Consider the following 6,636-nt stretch of genomic DNA (forward strand, 5'->3'; position numbering starts at 1 on the left):
GCAGACGGAGTCTGAGAGTCTGCCTCTCTCCTTGTGTGATACAGCCCCAGTTACAATCCATGGAAGTACTTGAACTAGAGCCCCTCAATATAAAAGGGAGGGGATTGCTAGCAAAGTATTCTCTTTGATTTGCCAGATGTGTTACGCTTCAGGACATTTTTTTCCCTCAGGCATTTGATAGCTGGGTTGAGGGTTTGAGAGGTCTGTTGCTTTCTGTGTAGTTAGGGTGACCAGACAGCAAATGTGAAAAATCATGACGGGGATGGGGGGTAATAGGAGCTTATATAAGAAAAAGACCCAAAAAGCAGGACTGTCCCTATAAAATCGGGACATCTGGTCATCCTATGTGTGGTTCATGTTATCTTCTGGCATGTATTTATTTTAGGTTAGAAAGAGCAATTAACTGCTTTGTTTAATTTAAATTAAGATGGTTAAAAGTAATGTTTTTTTTCCTGCAGTAGTAAAGTTTCAAAGCTGTATTATGTCAATGTTCAGTTGTAAACTTTCAAAAGAACAACCATAATGTTTTGTTCAGAGTTACAAACAACCTCCATTCCTGAGGTGTTCGTAACTGAAGTTCACCTGTAGCTCAAAAACTTATTTTTATAGGATTAAAGCCTTCTTAAAGGGTCCTTGTTGGATAAGATTTGTGAGACATTGCACCCAAAATAAGGGATTTCCCTTAAAATACAGGATAAGTGGTCTTATTAGTTTTTGCCCATAGTACCAGGTTCTTGATGCAGTACAGTTTGCTGTCGTAGAGACCACAGGCGCCGTTTTCCAATGTGCATGGGGGTGCTCGATTCCCAGCTCTGCCCCAGGCCCAACCCCCACTCCACCCCTTCCTCCAAAGCCCCATCCCTGCCCTGCCTCTTCCTGCCCCCACACCACCTCTTCCCACCCCCGTTCCCACCTCTTCCCGCCCCGTTCCATCCCCTCCCTCGAGCGTCACGCCCTCGCTCCTCCCCAGCGCCTCCTGCATGCCGCGAAACAGCTGACCGTGGCTGGTGGGAGGCGCAGGGAGGAGGTGCTGATCAGCAGGGCCCACCGGTGGGCAGGAGGCACTGAGGGGGAGGAGTGAAGATGATAGGGGGGCTGCCGGTGGATGCTCAGCACCCACCATTTTTTCCCCATGGATGCTCCAGCCCAAGAGCACCCACAGAGTCAGCACCTATGGTAGGGACCACTGCAAAGTGAAATCTACGTAGAGAAGATTTTGTGAGGTTCTTCATGAAGCACACAAAGGAATACATATGGAGCCATAATATTATTGCTTGCAGTTTCCTGCACTGTATATTCTGTAATCTCCATGTCTGCAAAGATCAAAGCAATTACATTGTACTTTATCACAGTGTAAAGTACATAAATCTGAGTGTAAATATCTCCTACGCAAAGGCTGTATGTGAAAAAGAACAGTATGACCTTATTTCAGTGTTCCCTTTCAAACCAAACACGTCAGCTGGTTCACTGTACTTAGTACTGTACCAGTTCTTTAAAAAAATCTGAATGAACTGGATCATTCGTGATCACGACTGTACTGTGGCTGGATTAGACATAATCATAGATGGTACTGTGTTTGATATGGAGAAATTGGCTGGGAATTTTCCCCATGTTTTTTGGGGAGTCAGAAATGAATAGATACTTTTAACTCAACCAAATCAAGCTTAATTCTAGAATGTTGGCAGCAAGGAAAAAGCTCCTGACCCCAGCGAAGAGGCTTAGTTAAAGCATCACAGCACAGAGAATTCTCTCGGAGACAAAACCCAGGGGATTATAAACACAAAAGCTGTACTGTCACATGCTTATCTGAAGGATAAGTGAGAGCTCCAGCAAGTACTTCAGATTAATAGAGTTGTCACACAGTTTATCCAGGCATAAGTCACAAGAGTCAGACAGTTTAAAGGAGCACTCCTTTCCTCTTCTTTTATTTGAATGTACTACTGTGGTCCCTTCTCAATGCTTCTGTAGAGTTTGTTATCTACAGTTCTCAGAATACTTTATGGACATTAAACTAGGGTTGTCAATTAATCACAGTTAATTTACACGATTAACTCAAAACAATCGTGATTAAAAAAATTGCAGTTTTAATCACACTGTTAACAATAGAATACCAATTGAAATTAAATATTTTGGATGTTTTTCTACATTTTTCAAATATAGTGATTTAAATTACAATACAGAACACAAAGTGTACAGTGCTCACTTTATATTACAAATATTACACTGTAAAAATGATAAACAAAAATAGTTTTTTTCAATTCACCTCATACAAGTACTGACTGTAGTGCAATCTTTGTCATGAAAGTGCAACTTAAAACGTAGAATTTTTTTGTTACATAACTGCACTCAAAAACAAAACAATGTAAAACTTTGGAGCCTAAAAGTCCACTCAGTCCTACCTCTTGTTCAGCCAATCACTAAGGCAAACAAGTTTGTTTACCATTTATGGGAGATAATGCTGCTCTCTTCTTATTTACAATGTCACCAGAAAGTGAAAACAAGCATTTGCATGACACTTATGTAGATATAAAATAGATATAAAGTGAGCAGTGTACACTTTGTATTCTGTGTTGTAATTGAAAACAATATATTTGAAAATGTAGAAAACATCCAAAAATATTTAAAGATATTCTATTATTGTTTAACAGTGCCGTTAATCGTGCAATTAATGGTGATGATTTTTTTTTAATTGCTTGACAGCCCTACATTAAAGCATTATTTCTCACAGCACCTCTAGGAAGTAGATTAATATTATTGGGCTTATTTCTCCTTTTACAAACTGAGGGCTCAGTTGTGGCTTTGCCATGAGCCCTGCATTAGTGGCAATAAATCATTGCACTGCCCCGGGAGCAGCCCAAGAGGGAGACTCTGATTCAGGAAGTCAATCTCCCTCCCAGTCCCCATGCTGCTCCAGAGAAGGATATGCAGCACTAGGCCTATACCTGGTGCAACATAGAGGTAGCAGCGGAGCTGCACTGCCAGGTGCAATGGAGAAAGGTGGGGGGTGGGGCACAGTGCTCCCCTGCTCACCTGCACAGGGAAGGGATGTAATGGCTCTGTGGAGTCTGTGTCCCCTCCCATGCTGCTACACATGATGTGGGTAGTATACCCACCCCTGCTCTGCCACATAGCTTGGGCCATGATTAGGCCTGGAGAAACTAAGGGAAAGAAAGATTTAGCACCTTACTCAAGGTCACAAACAGTGGTAATCCCCAATCCCCTGCTCTAATTGCTACACCACACCTTTATTAATAGAATCATATAAATGTAGGGGTAGAAGGGACCTCGAGAGGTCATCTAGTCCATCCCCCCCATGCCGAGGCAGGACCAAGTAAACCTAGATCATCCCTAACAGATATTTGTGTATCCTGTTCTTAAAAAACTTCCAACGATGGGGATTCCACAGCCTTCCTTGGTAACCTATTCCAGTGCTTAAGTATCCTTATAGTTAGAAAGCTTTTCCTAATATCTAACTTAAATCTCTCTTGCTGCAGATTAAACCGATTAAATAGTAACTATGATTATGATGATATGGAGACATGGGAAACAATTGATTACCATCCTTTTTATAATAGCCCTTAACATATTTGAAGACTGTTGTCAGGTTCCCTCTCAGTCTTATTTTCTCAAGACTAAATATGCCCAGTTTTTTTAACCTTTTGTCATAGGTCAGGTCTACTAAACCTTTTATCATTTTTATTGCACTCTACAATTTGTCCATCTCTTTCCTAAGTGTGGCACTCAAAACTCAGCAGTGCCGAGTAGTGCAGAACAATTATTTCCAGTGTCTTACATATGACAGTCCTGTTAATTCACCCCTTTTATATTTGGCTTTTTCACAACTGAATCACATTTTGGCTCAGATTGAATTAGTGATTCGCTATAACCCCCAGATCCTTTTCTGCAGTATTACTGCCTATCCAGTTATTCACCATTTTTATTTATGCATTTGCTTGTTCCTTTCTAAGTGTTGTACTCTGCACTTGTCTTTATTGAATTTCATCTTATTGATTTCAGGCCAATTCTCCAGTTTATCAAGATCATTTTTAATGCTAATTCTGTCCTTCTGTCATCTGACTATCCTGCCTTTAATTTAGAGAATGACCCATATACAGAACAGGGGGAACTGACTAAGTCCCCAATCTTGCAATAAGCTCCATGCAGATGTGCAGAGTTCTGCTTGCATAGAACTCATTGCAGGATCAGGATCCAACCCATTGACTACATGGGGGAAACAGTAACTGACTATACAAAAACTGGTGCTCTAAAATACACAAAGTGAACAAACTGAAAAATAGAGCAAAATCATTATTTTCTCTAATCTCTTCCAGTTCTAATCACCTCAGATGTCATTGAGGTGACAAAATTATTTCAGACAAAAGTGTGACTTTTAAGTTGATTGTACCCCTTCAAACCCTCTTGCAATTGGCTCAGTCCTGTAGCATAATTGGGTCTTGCTCTGTATTGTGGGGGAAGCACATCCCGTCCCCTTTTGGGGCAGGGTGAGGGGTGTTGTTATATCCCTGCAGCTAAGTCTGTGCAATCACTCTTTTTCTCAGGGTACTGTGGCCTAGGGGCAAAAGTCAATATGGCTGCCCTCTCTCAGGGCTGCATGGCCCAACAGCCAGGGTGAAATATGGCTTCCCTCTCTCTCAGGGCAGTGTGGCCCACTGGCCAGAGTCAATATGGCTGCCCTCTCCCTCAGGGCAGTGTGGCCACTGGCCAGAGTCAATATGGCTGTCTTCTCCCTCAGAGCTGTGCAGTCTAGTGGCCAGTCAGGGGAGTGGAGTGGACCACCTCTTGTGGGGAGGTGGCTGGGGTAGGGGGATCCAGGCCCTCCCTTCTCCACTGGGTCCCAGCCCAGGGCCCTATCAATGGCAAGTGTGCTCGCCACTGAGTCAGCGGGTATCCGACCAAAACACACTGATGTCACCCAGCACAATGACTAGTCTCTCTGGGCTACTTCTTACCCTGTCCCTGGTGCAGTGGTCCAGGTGTCTCCGGGGTCTCTGGGCTCCTCGGCCTGTGCAGCTCACGGCAGCTCCGACACTCCTTAGGCATCTGCCTGGGTCTCAGTGCCTCTGGCTTCCCCTGCCTGGGGCCTCAGCAGTTCCTAGTCTGGAGTCTGCAATGTGCATCCTCCCTCCTCAGCCCTGAATGAGCTGGGCTGCTTCCTTTTATACCTGGTCTCCAGCCAGAGCATGCCCAGAAAGGCCAACGGGGTGTGGCCTCCTCAGCCCAAAGGGTGAACACCTGCTGTATCAGTGTGGGGCAAGTGCACCCCATCACAGTCTGTGACTGAGGCTCAGGGCCAGCCTTAGGGGTGGCTGATCAGAGCAGTTGCCCTGACTGTCAACTTCCAGGGGCACCAGATCAACATTTGGGGGGGTAGGGGAGCAGGAGTGCCAAATTGTTTTGTTTTGTTTGCTCAGCTGCTTGGGGAGCACCAAAAACATTTTCTGTCCCTGGCAGCAAAACACATAGGGCTGGCCCTTCTTGGGCTCTTAGGTGAATTAATACTAGAACTAATACATACCTTAAGTATACTTTTAAAAGCAGAGAATGAAATGGCCAGAATCTGCTAAGATGATTTGAAGTTCTATGATTATATTGATCAGGAAAGATCCCCTCTTTTTTTCCTGACTAGGACTTTGGAACAGCTCAAATAAATACCCCATCAAATCTTCACCCCATGTTTTAACAAAGACCTTATGCAGGCTGAGCTAGGACATCCAACAATTTTAGTTAAGTTTCCTATAGTGGCCCCAGCTGGACATGGCGGTGGCCATGGCCCTAGCGGAGCTGAAGAGGCGGCCAGGTGGTGTGTGGGGCATGGGGGCTCAGTGGCTGCTACAGAGCCAGTCCTGGGACAAACCTGAGACCTGCAACCCTCATTATCCCTGGACTGTGGAATCCACTGAAGAATACTTGGAGAGATTCATTCCACCCACCAGAAATCCTGCTTCCCCCAAACATGACCAGTACCCCACCCCGTCTGGTTGGAGAGCGCCATCAGATACTCCACCTGCCCTTCCTTACTTTGTGAGATGTCCCCACATGCACAACGTTCCAGTCTATAAGGACATTACCAGTGGCAAGAGGAGGATGACGCTCATCAGGAAAATTGAAGGAGATATCTGGGCCCTGGAGGAGGAAGTTCTTCACTCAGCTTGCTAGGAAACCACCACCACCTATTCAAATCAACGAAGTCACTGGCAGCATCCGTATCAGGGGCTATTTTGACAATGAATTGAAAGAGTGGTTGTTGAACAAGGGGTTTTAAATAAACCAACTATCCCGTTTTCTTTGTGCTGATTCATAGCTATTCTAGACCCAGATGAACCAGTCTTACTTTTTATGTAACAGCAGCAAGGAACCACAGGGGCACAACAAGGTTCCAGGAACATCCATATTACACCCCATCCAAAGAAGGAGGAAGTGTCCATGTAGTGGGTTTCTTTGCCAAGAGAGGGAGCTGTACTATGACACCCACGTGAAAGTGAACAAAACTCCATCCTCTGCTGCGCTGAAGGACAAGGTCTGATTCAATGCATGTTTATTTACACCACGTGAAATGTGCAGGAAAAGTTTACAAAATGACCCTTCCCTGGATGACTGTTGCAATAAAGTTAATTT

At 44.4% G+C, this 6,636-nt stretch overlaps 1 pseudogene; it reads left to right on the forward strand.

The window, feature by feature from the left end:
- The first annotated feature begins 5,775 nt into the window (after nucleotides 1–5,775).
- Nucleotides 5,776–6,283, forward strand: LOC135984023 (large ribosomal subunit protein mL49-like; annotated as a pseudogene).
- Nucleotides 6,284–6,636: the final 353 nt, after the last annotated feature.

Source organism: Chrysemys picta, chromosome 1, assembly GCF_011386835.1.
Source record: "Chrysemys picta bellii isolate R12L10 chromosome 1, ASM1138683v2, whole genome shotgun sequence".
Taxonomy (NCBI): domain Eukaryota; kingdom Metazoa; phylum Chordata; order Testudines; family Emydidae; genus Chrysemys; species Chrysemys picta.